Source organism: Choloepus didactylus, chromosome 10 (genome assembly GCF_015220235.1).
Source record: "Choloepus didactylus isolate mChoDid1 chromosome 10, mChoDid1.pri, whole genome shotgun sequence".
Taxonomy (NCBI): Eukaryota; Metazoa; Chordata; class Mammalia; order Pilosa; family Megalonychidae; genus Choloepus; species Choloepus didactylus.
This window is the reverse complement of record NC_051316.1, coordinates 90665021-90677833: the sequence shown is the minus strand read 5'-3', so window position 1 is coordinate 90677833 and position 12813 is coordinate 90665021. Positions and strand designations below refer to the sequence as shown.

At 36.8% G+C, this 12813-nt stretch overlaps 1 protein-coding gene across 1 annotated transcript in view; it reads left to right on the top strand.

Annotated features, from left to right (window-relative positions):
- Nucleotides 1-12813, top strand: part of ABL1 (ABL proto-oncogene 1, non-receptor tyrosine kinase) — a 247412-nt gene that overhangs the window by 175380 nt on the left and 59219 nt on the right. The gene's annotated exons all lie outside the window — the stretch shown is intronic.

Here is a 12813-nt window from a genome sequence, read left to right as displayed (position 1 = left end):
TCATCCATGGTGTACAATCAACTGTTCACAGTACCATCATAGAGTTGTGCATTCATCACCCCCATCTATTTTTTTGAACATTTTCCTTATACCAGGAAAAAGTAAAAATAAGAATAAAAAGTAAAAGTAAAAATGAACACCCAAATCATCCCCCCCACCCTATTTTTCATTTAGTTTTGTCCCCATTTTTCTACTCATCCATCCATACACTGGATAAAGGGAGTGTGCAATCCACAAGGTCTTCACAATCACAGTCACCCATTGTAAGCTACATTGCTATACGATCGTCTTCAAGATTCAAGGCTACTGGGTTGCAGTTTGATAGTTCAGGTATTAACTTCGAACTATTCCAATGCATTAAAACCTAAAAAGTGTTATCTATATAGCGTGTAAGAATGCCTGCCAGAGTGACCTCTCGACTCCATTTTGAATCTCTCAGCCACTGAAACTTTGTTTCATTTCACATCCCCCTTTTAGTCAAGAAGATGTTCTCAATCTCATGATGTTGGATCCAGATTCATCCCTGGGAGTCATATCCTGCGTTGCCAGGGAGATTTACACCTCTGGGAGTCAGATCCCACGTAGTGGGGAGGGCAGTGAATTCACCTGCCAAGTTGGCTTAGCTAGAGAGAGAGGGCCACATCTGAGCAACAAAGAGGTACTCAGGGGGAGGCTCTTACGCACAATTATAAGCAGGTTTAGCCTCTCCTTTGCAGTAAGGAGCTTCATAAGGGCAAGTTCCGAGATAGCGGGCTCGGCACACCAAACCGCCAGTCCTCCATGTTTGTGAGAAAATTAGCAACAATCAGGTGAGGAAGCCCAACACCTCAGCATTTTCCCCCAGCTCCTCAGGGGGGCCCTGCATATATACTTTTATTCTCTGCCCAAATTACTTTGAGATGAGAACACATTGATTTTTTTTTTAATTCAGTTTTACTGAAATATATTCATAAACCATACAGTCATCCATTGTATACAATCAACTGTTCACAGTATGATCATATAGTTATGTGTTCATCACCACAATCTATTTCTGAACATTTTCCTTACATCAGAAAGAATCAGAATAAGAATAAAAAATAAAAGTGAAAAGAGAATACCCAAACCATCCCCCCATCCCACCCTATTTGTCATTTAGTTTTTACTCCCATTTTTCTACTGATTTTTTTCCAATTTTTTAACTTTGTTTATCAAAAAATTAAAAACAAACAGGCAAACAACAACCAAAAAAACCCCACAACATTTCAAACAAAGCAATGGATTAAGGAAAACAAATAACCTAAAATAACTACTTTGCTTCCAATATGTTCCTACCATACCCCAAAAAAATTAATAAACCATGTCCAAACAGAGGAGTAAGAAAAACAAATAATCTAAAATAACTACATTGCTTCCAACATGTTCCTACCATACCCCAAGAAAATTAACAACCCCTAAGAAAACAATGGAATAAGAGAAAAAAAAAACCTAAAATAACTCTATTGCTTCCAACATGATCTTACTATATCCAAGAAAGTTTACAAACCATAATCATTCCTGAGCATTCCCATAACCTTGAGATTACCCTCCACAGTTTATCTGTTCTTATTAGATTATCATTCCCCCTCCACTAATTGGTATCTCTAGGTCCCCTACATTCTACAGTATAAAACATTGTACATTTTTCACAGAATTCACATTAGTGGTAACATACAATATCTCTCTTTTTGTGCCTGGCTTATTTTGCTCAGCATTATGTCTTTTTTTTTTTAATCTTCATTTTATTGAGATATATTCATATACCACGCAGTCATACAAAACAAATCGTACTTTTGATTGTTCACAGTACCATTACATAGTTGTACATTCATCACCCAAATCAATCCCTGACACCTTCATTAGCACACACACAAGAATAACAAGAATAATAATTAGAGTGAAAAAGAGCAATTGAAGTAAAAAAGAACACTGGGTACCTTTGTCTGTTTGTTTCCTTCCCCTATTTTTCTACTCATCCATCCATAAACTAGACAAAGTGGAGTGTGGTCCTTATGGCTTTCCCAATCCCATTGTCACCCCTCATAAGCTACATTTTTATACAACTGTCTTCGAGATTCATGGGTTCTGTCTGGGTTGTAGTTTGATAGTTTCAGGTATCCACCACCAGCTAGCCCAATTCTTTAGAACCTAAAAAGGGTTGTCTAAAGTGTGCGTAAGAGTGCCCACCAGAGTGACCTCTCGGCTCCTTTTGGATTCTCTCTGCCACTGAAGCTTATTTCATTTCCTTTCACATCCCCCTTTTGGTCAAGAAGATGAGAACACATTGATTTTTTTTTTTTTTTTTTTTTTAATCATCATCTTACTGAGATATATTCACATACCATGCAGTCATACAAAACAAATTGTACTTTCGATTGTTTACAGTACCATTACATAGTTGTACATTCATCACCTAAATCAATCCCTGACACCTTCATTAGCACACACACAAAAATAACAAGAATAATAATTAGAGTGAAAAAGAGCAATTGAAGTAAAAAAGAACACTGGGTACCTTTGTCTGTTTGTTTCCTTCCCCTACTTTTCTACACATCCATCCATAAACTAGACAAAGTGGAGTTTGGTCCTTATGGCTTTCCCAATCCCTTTGTCACCCCTCATAAGCTACATTTTTATACAACTATCTTCAAGATTCATGGGTTCTGGGTTGTAGTTTGATAGTTTCAGGTATCCACCACCAGCTACCCCAATTCTTTAGAACCTAAAAAGGGTTGTCTAAAGTGTGCGTAAGAGTGCCCACCAGAGTGATCTCTCGGCTCGTTTTGGAATCTCTCTGCCACTGAAGCTTATTTCATTTCCTTTCACATCCCCCTTTTGGTCAAGAAGATGAGAACACATTGATTTTTATCTTGTTCACACTAGTACCAGAGATTGTGGAAAGGGGAAGGGACAGGTTATAGTAACAACAATATTTAATTGAGTTTTTCTTATGAGCTAAGTGATTCTAGGAATTATTTAAACCTCATCCTCTCATTTTCTCAAAGTTCTAGGACTGTTTCAAACACTTTCTCTCCAATTAAACATTTTTAATAGAAGAAGAAAAGAAACAGTTCATTTTGGGAATTCTTAGATTTATGCAAGTTAGAACTTGCCTCTTACTATTATTATCACAAGGAGTATATGTTAGGATATAAGTAAGGCTGTAATATCAAATACAGAATGCCAGTGTAACAAGCTAGATGTTTATTGTTCTCTCTTGTGCCAGTCTTTGTTGGTTTTGATGACTCCAAAGGGTCAGGCACCTTTTATCTTGTTGCATTACCATCTTGAAGACTTCTGCTTCCAAAACGCTACTGCAGCTTCTACCTCAGGATCCAAAATGGCTACTCCAGCCATCACGTGCCCTTGCAAGCAGTAGGAAGTAGAAAAGGGGAAAGGGAGAGCATGCTTTCCTTTTAAGACCCTAACCCAGAAGTTGCCGGCATCTCTTCTGCTCACAGACCACTGGTTAGAACTTAGTCACATGGTCATGCCTAGCTACCAAAAAAGCTGGGAAATGTAGTCTTTTTTCTAGAGCAATGCGTTCATCTTAAACTTATGGGTTGTGGACAGGAGAAGAGAAAAGATATTGAGGGCCATTATTGAGCTTGGGGGGCTCCTGTAACTAGTCTGTTAGGGATTTCCATTCATTTTTCATCAAAGTAAGTCTAGTTGATATGCAGTTGTTAGCCTAAACCTTATGGAGTTAATTTTACTATTGTTTTGGAATTGTAGCAAAATGTTCTTCATGTGAAGTAGCTATAAATATGAATTATTATTGCTTAGGGAATGTGAAAATAACTTAATGATTAAATCAGATTTTGGAGTTGCTGTTTTGAATATAGATCTTATATACCAGCTGGTAGGGAGGGTGGCAAACAAGGGGAAAGCTTCTGCCGGGTTGACTTTGAAAGCAAAACCCTATGTTTTGTGGTTTTCTTTTCAAGTGACTGCACGGTCACTAACCTGACTCTTTTCTCCTGACATCACCTCAGTACCACCTAATAAGCAGTTTCTCCAATGCTAACTCTAGCCATTCTTTTCCAGTTAATACGTAGTTCTGAATTAATATGCCAGATCTGTCACTTTAAGGAAGAAATGGAGCAGCACCATTTTATTTAGAGATGCTATTGCTTCTTTAGGGATAATGATAATTTCTAACAAGTGTTCAGAAGAAATTTTCTGGTTCCATTCGCCATGTGTGTGTCTTTAAAACCTTGACAACAAAACAAATTGGTACTGAATGTTTTGAAGAAACAAATATTAACACTCCTTTAGTATTTCATCTAGGTTTTCAAGCCTAGTAATAATTACCAAGAAGTTTGCTTTCTGGGGGACAGCTCTAAGCTGTTGAGAGGATCCAAATACCAAAGAATCTTATACTTTCACAGCCCATTTCTAAGGCCCCACAGATAACTTGGATAAACATAGGCTCCTCCACGTACCTCCTAATCCCTGCTGGGTCTTACACTGTGGGGAGGTTCAGACAACTTGTTTTCCTTTCCCTTCTAGCCCTTTTCTCTACATTCCCATCCAGCTGCCTTCTTCCCCCCCACCACCCCCAAATGTAACGTGATCTCCTAGGTCTGGTCTGCTGCTTGCACAGATTCTTTTAGTCTTAGAGAAAGAGAGGAAAAAAATTAACCATTGGTTTACCAGTTCAAAGTTACCAAAATAAGAAAATCAAAAGCACTGCTGGTGTTTGAAAACAAAAGGAGCATTACTTGTTAACGATCAGTGCTTGGGCTTGGTTTCTATGGTATGCTTAAGTTTTTCTTACTTTAAGTCTTGTTATAAAGGTCATAGTTAGAAACTTTTAGGATTTTTCTAAGTTTTAACATTGCAATTTTTAACTTATTTTGTAGGATACCTTGCTGTTTATTCAATATCCAGATTTAAAGCAAACAAACAAAACTTTTTGTGATTTAAAATAATAATGCTTTGGCATTTATTTCAAAAGTTAACCGAAGTAAAGGGACAAAGACACTTCATGACTACATGTAAAACCTTTTTAAGTTGGAAGCTCTTACATACTGTTTGGTATCTGAATAGCTGAAACTGTTTTTGTTTAGTAATATTTCTGTTTATAATTTAACTTTAGGGTGAGTATTGTTACTAGATTTAAGATTTTAGAGTTTAGTTGTCTGTTTCTTCACCATCAACAAAATTAAGATTTGAGAACTGTAGTTTGCAACAAATTTTAAATAATTTTTTTCAGGCTGGTGTCCTAAAACTTGTCTGGCAATTTTTAATTATGGGTACTTAGTAGATGTCATGTATTGGGAAAAAAAATCTAACAAGGAATTAGAAGATCTAGGTTCTTTTCCTGCTCTGCCACTAACTTACTGTGTGACCTTGTGCAAGTTATTTAACCTGCTTGGGCCTCAGTTGTCTTGTCTGTAAAGTGGGCAAAATAAATTCTGACTGAAATTATTAAAGATCGATGACCTGTATTTATTTTCATTCCTTCCTGAGATGACAATAAAAAGATTTTTTTTTTAAAGTGTAAATGCATGAAGACAAAAAGAAGGCAATAGTGGATAAGGAATGTCAACATATTATTGGGAAATTGAAAGCAGTCAAAAGAGCGGTAATAGATTTACCAAAATCAAGGAACCTGAAGCCTATCCTCCTTTGAGAGAGATATTGAATAGAAATGAGCCGATTTTCTCTTAAGAACCTCAGAAAAGCTCAAAACTTAGAGGCTACCACAGAAAGCAGAGGTTGAAGAATGTAGCTCAATACGGGTTCTTTTGAAAATCTATGAAAGGAATGATTAGATTCCTCATCCCCTTCCCCAACTCTGTACAGCCACGTAACTACTTCTCTTTCCTACCTATTTGAGACTACAGATATTCTATTGGACTCAGGGACATTAGGCCCAGCATGGCTCAGGGTAAGGCATGCTGAAAACAGTGAGGTGGGCCAGAGAGGATTAAAAAACAAGTCTGTATACTGAATAGTGAGATTCCCAATCCTCTTCTGATATCTGCTAAGCAAGGCCCTAACAGAGAGGAGATTGAAAGATTCTCTTCTAGAAGAAAATTGAATGGCCCTAGAAAAAAGCTTTACAGATACCCACATTGGGGGATTCTCTTGATGAAAAAGCTAGTTTACTGGCTCTCTTCATTGAAGTCCACCAGTTGTCCTGCCCCTCCCATGCGCATAGAACTTCCGGTCAGCTTTTTAATGCCTCAGTCATTTAAGTATGAATTGATGGCCAAATTTCCCTAGATATTAAAGAAAAATAAAGGTTAAAACAAACAGAAAACTGGAGCTTGGTGGAAATAAAGACAATGCAGGAAGCAGAAGAGTTCAAAAGAACTATTGTTTGCTATCCTTAGAGAGAGAAGAGATGTTGCAGTCATCAAAAACAGGATACTCTTAAAAACTGTACAATCAGAATAACAGTGAACTCTTTATTATTGAAAACATTATAGCCAAAATTTAAAATTCAATAGAAGACTTGAAAAGTAGTCTATCTCAGAAAGCAGACCATAAAGACAAGTCATGGACAATAAGAGAGAACAGATAAGAAAATGAGAAGCAAGGGCTTCAATATCCATCTGTTAGGAATTCTAGAAAGTGAGAACTGAAAAAAATGGAGGTGAAGAAGTCAGTAGATAGAAAGTACAAAGAATATTTTCAGAGCTTAGTGAAATGAATCTTTTCCAAAGTTAGATGGCCCTAAATCTCTAGATCGTACAGGCCCTCTGAGTGCCAGCAGCCCAGCATAATATATGAAAAGGCTCACACCACACCATGTCATCATGAAATTTCAGAACACTAGGAATATTACAAGATCCTAAAAGCCTCCAGAGGGAAGAGTAGGTCATAGATAAAGGATCAAGAATCAGGATACGATTGCATTTCTAAACAACAGTACTGGAAACTAGAAGATGGTGAAGAAATGCCTTCAAAATTCAATGGGGAAGTAGCCTTGACTCTTGAAGACGATTGTATAGCAATGCAGCTTACCAGGTGTGACAATGTGATTGTGAAAGCCTTGTGGATCACACTCCCTTTATCCAGTGTATGGATGGATGAATAGAAAAATGGGGACAAAAAACTAAATGAAAAATTGGGTGTGTGGGGGGGATGATTTGGCTGTTCTTTTTTACTTTTATTTTTTATTCCTATTTTCACTTTTTCTGGTATAAGGAAAATGTTAAAAAAATAGATTGGGTTGATGAATGCACAACTATATGATGGTACTGTGAACAACTGATTATATACTTTGGATGACTGTATAGTATGTGAATATGTCTCAATAAAATTGAATTAAAAAAATTCAATGGGGAAAATTTTCAACCTAGAATTCTTTACCCAGCCAAACTGTCAGTGTAGAAGAAAGACATGTATCTTGTTTTTTTCCAGGAAGCTTCTGGAGGATGAACTCCAACAAACAAGGGAATAAGTCAATAAATGCAACTGAGAATATTTGAAATGTTTTAGGTGTTTGGGAAAAGGAGATAGCTCTTGAACTATTTTTGGGGTATAAGATGGGTACATAGACGACTAATCAAATGGAAAAAAAAAGGCAGTTAATATCCCCAGGAAAAACAAGTTGTATTTTAAGGGAAACAGTCATAGTATTACTTGGCTCAGCAGTGAACAATATTTACATGGTCATAAAAATATAAACAGTGACTATTAATTTAACCAAAAATTGTGATGGTACTGTTTTGAGAGGTTGGATATGGTGATAATATAAGTTAGTAGATAATTTATAAACTGGTGAATCCAGAAATAACAATATAAGCATATTATTTCCAAATATTATTTCCAATCTACAGACTAGTATATAGAGTCAAATGATTTGTAGGTTTTTTTTTAATCACAAGACTTTTAGTATTTGATTTTTAACTAGATGTGTATATTACTCTGATAAAAATAAAAATTAATAAAAAATAACATGTGCCTAATAATAATATTAGTTCCTTTCTAAAGAAAAATTATTGTTTTAGCAGTTATGTCTAGTTTCTTTAATTATAAAAATGTGGTAGAATCTTACTACAATGAGATTTTCTAGAAAGTGGATTTACTCTAAAGCTGTTCAGATTTGGCACCCAAGTAAGGATTGTTGCCTTGGAAATACCATGGGGACTAACAAAAGAATCAGTGTCTTCTGAAAGACAGTCCTATGTGTGGCCTGCACACCAAGTATTGCGCTGAAATAAATAGGCCTGCCCTGTTAAAGATGTGGGAGTGTGAAGTTTGTATTTTGCCACAAAGTTGGGATTGCAAAACCTTGTCTTTAACATTAAAGATAGGACTCTATGACATCTGAACTTTAGTTGTTACTCCTACCCCATAGCTAGTGTTTCTCTTCCTTAATAACATAAATTGATTTTCTTGTCCCTTGGGAAACCTTCAGTCTCTGCTTTCACTCCCTCAGACTGTGCTTTCTGGAGTCGGTTTCACATATCATATTTATTAATTTTAGCTCCTGATTTAGTCCCAGTAAGACTTAGGCAGGAACACAGATCACCACCTGATATAGAAATAACAATAGCTACCATTTATATATTTATATAGTCATAGAAATAACAAGAGCTACCATTTAATGAGTACCTACTATGCACTGGGAACTTTCCATACATTATTTCTAATCTTCATAACCCTGTGAAATAGCTACTCTTCTGACCTTATGACCACTACCTACTTTACGGATGAGAAAAATTGAAGCTCTGAGAGCTGAAGTGACTTGCCCAAGCCACCACAATGAGTGGCAACTCTGAGATTCAGAAGTAGGCTATGTGATGTCATAGCTCATGCAGCCTCCACTATGTTGCCTCTCCTGCTCCCTGGTTTGCCCAGCCCAGGGTCACCAGGCCTTTGGGAGACCTGACTAACAAATGGTGCTATCTCCATTGAATAATTATGAGACTTAAAGAAGGGATGCATATGTGTCCTTAGACATGGCAAAAAGGGATATGATTGACATGATCTTCTTTTAAGCTGGACACACACTGGACCTACAGAACTAGAGAACCCAGGAGGCTCTCACTAGATAGTGTTGCAGAATCAGAGGAAGGGGACTTTGTTGGCATATGCATATAAAGTAGCATGTGCATACATCAAGATCTGTGCAATTTCCCCTAGAGCTGTTGGCTGAGCTGGAAACACTGAAGAAGCCAGTCAGACCTGGGATCATCTATCTGTTTCTGGAGTCCCTAACCAGGCCTCATCACCTGTCTCTTGTCCACCACCACCCCATGCTGTTGCTATAAGGTAGAGCTTTTGGCATCCTGTATCCTGCCTTCTCCCCTTGACCCACTCCCATACGGCCTCTTCCCAATTTTCAAAACTAGGACTGAACTCCAAACCTTAGAAAGTTCAGTCTTTATCTGAAAATCTTCAGAGAAGAATCCTCTTTTGATAACTTGATCTAGAGTTACACATATCTTAAATTCAGAAATTGCCCTCAAATGAATGACCAATTATCTTTGTCTTATTCCAAGTGAAAACAAGAAGCAGCTCTTCCTTCTTTCAAAACAATGGTTTTCAAACTAAAGTATTGTTTTGGTTTGCTAAAGCTGATGAAATGCAATATACCAGAAATGGGCTGGCTTTTAACAATGGGGATTTATTAGCTTACAAGCTTACAGTTCTGAGGTTGTGAAAATGTCCAAATCAAGGCACCATGAAGATGATACCTTCTTCCGGAAAACAGATTGCTGGAGATCCAGGATTCCTCTGTCAACATGGCAAGATACGTGACAGTGTCTGTTGGTCTCTCCCTTCTCTTTCAGCTTCTATGTGTGTCTTTCTCTCAGCTTCTGTCGCTTTCTCTCTGTCCTTCTGTATCTGAATTTCATCCTCTTAAAAGGACCCCAATAGTGGATTAAGACCCACCTGGGGCATGCCTCAACCAAAATAACCTAATCAAAAGGTCCCACCCACAATAGGGTTACACCCACAGGAATGGATTAGCTTTAAGATCATGATCTTTTCTGGGGTCCATTCAGCTTCAAATTACCACAAGTATGCACACAGATCATCTGAGATGCTTGTTAAAATGCTGATCACTGGGTTTATTCCACAATTTCTGATTCTGTAGGTCTAGAATGGAGACCAAGAATCTGCATTTTTAGCAGGTACCCAGGTGTTTCAAAATAAGTGGTTCACAGACCACAGTTTTAGGAACACTGCTCAGATCGTATACTTTAATGTAATTAAGAACCTTTATTCTTTCTTTTTTAATATATTATTAAATAATTCTAATATTCTGAATTATCTTATTTTAAAGACTTATTTTTCCAACACTTAATGTTTTTTTTTCATTCTCTGGTTTTGTTATATTATCTAACTTTCACGTCAATTGGAAATTATGTGCCATTTTGAAAAGTTCAAGGACTTTGGACTTAACCAGTCCTTAGAGCTTAATACTTCCTAGCTGAGTGACCTTGGACAGATTTCTTATCCTCCCCACCCTGTCCTCAGTTTCCTTACCTGTAAAATGGAAATAAACTACACAAAATTCATAGGGCTTTTTTGAGGCCTGAGGGTACCTGGCACATATTGGGAGCAAGATTAGATGTTTGTTTCTTTCCCAAACTGAATGCAACATAGCAAAAAAGTTAGTTCAGAGCCTTTTTGATTTTTCCTTCTTTTTCTATTTTCTTTCTTTTTTGTTTTGTTTTGTTTTGTTTTTTAAAGTTAATGGCTTGTTTTAGGTTGATTAGAGGAAATCCTTCTTGGGCTTTTCTTTAGCAAGAAGATTGATGCTCTCCTTTATTTGCTTATAACAGAATGCTTTTTGTACCTTGCAAGTGTTTCAAAAGCATCAAAAGCTAGATATGGTACTGTGCAGTTTGGCAACATTTTGAATATTCATTTGCCACTAATTCACTCTGTTTTGCCAGACCTACTGATGTACGTTTTTATAACTAAATTTAAAAAGACTTAGACATGGTCTGTGTTACTAATTTTAAGAGAATAGATATCAAAGGTGATTTCATTTTAGACTTAAGAGCAGAATATAAGTAATTGTCATTAACTTTTGAAAGTAAAAATATATCCCAGTACAGTAAATGCAAACAAATATCTGCTCCTGTATTAACTGATATTATTCAAGGTAATGGTTACAATTGCAAAAATGCCTATTTGTTTGTAATTCTTCACATTAAGCTACCTACTTGAATATAGCCCTCTAAATCAGAAATGCTGGGTGAGGACACACAATACTGTATTTTTTAGCTTACTTGTGTTGGTAGTACCCTTTTGAATTTTATTTTGGGCATTATCCTTGGAATTTCAAAAGGCAGAATAACACGTTGAAGTCAGCAGTCATCACACACAGCTTTCTAGCAGCATGGCATTGTCTTCCAGAATCTAGAAAGTATCCACAGTCACTGCAGTTGTCACCTGGTGGCCTTTGTAGCCCTGTGTTTCCAGGTGATGGGGAAGTAACTTCCCTGACCATGACATGAAGCCTGACTTGGTACTACCTTGCATGATCTTCTCGAACCATAGGTCCACTTACTTCAAAATGTACTTGAAGTACAAATATATTTTGTACATTAATCAGAATTTGACAGGACACCTCTGAAAGGTTAATGACACCCTGGATGAGAATGCCAGTGATAGACACTAGTCACATTCAATCCAAACTTAAATTTTTGTGTTCTATTTTTGGCATACTTAATTAAAGATCTTGTTACTTAGCCATTCCTGATGTACTGCAGAGACCAAGAATAGGCTAGAAAGTCCTGCTTTGCTTCTAGGATTGATCACTGTGGTCAGGGTCTTTTAACCAAGGCTGCCTTTGGAACATATAATGATGACCTTAGTTATTTGGACAAAGAAATATATATCAAAGCTTTCATCTACTTGGAATTTATTCTTAGTGAGGGGTCAGGAGCCTGATCCTTGGAGCCAGGTAGACCTGTGTTGAGTTCATCTCTGTCTGTTTACAGGTATAGGACCTTAGGCAAGATGCTAAACCTAAGTTTCAGTTTTCTTCTTGAAGAGTCAGGATAATAATTCTCTTTCCCTTACAAGATCGTTGTGAAAATGCAATGCAGTAATGAACATAACATGCTTATCACAAGTGTGTGGCATATAGTAAGATTTCGATACATATTAGCTCTTATTATTTATGTGCTATAAAATATGGACTAAACTGATTTTTCTCTGTCTCTGAACTTGGTTATTTGACACTATTAAATAAATTCCTTTTCTTAATATTGGAATTTATCTTATTTTTATTAAATTATTTGGTATGATTGGGTTTCCTATTGTTTTCCACTGATCTAGATTTCTGGTTTTGTGTCAGTAAGACATTATTGTGATTACTCTTACTTTATAATACTTTATAATATAAACAGTCCTAACCAAAGAAGTTTCGAACCCATTACAGCACTGAAATGGATTTTAAACAATGGTACCACATGGCACTCACCCCAAAGGATGGGGAAAAGTTCTCTGTTGAAGAAAATGAGGCAGAGAAAAGATGCAGTAGTTCCTGTCTCTGACGAATTTTCACTGTGGAAATGAAATTTCATTTCACATACAATCAGAAGTTATGTTTTGAATTTGAACTCACACAACTCTCCTGTTTCCAGTCCTCTTTTAATCTGTATGTATGATTTTACAAATGTGTTGGGTATTTGTGTGGTTGTCATGTGGGTCCGAGCATTCTGATTATTCATCCCTCAGACACCCATTGAGTTACTTTTAATCACGATAAACTCACTGAATATAAATGAGACCCGTATATGTAATTCCAGAGGAATTTCCACTACTCATCAGCATTCTCGGGGCATAGGGTTTGCTTCGGCAGAGAGCACA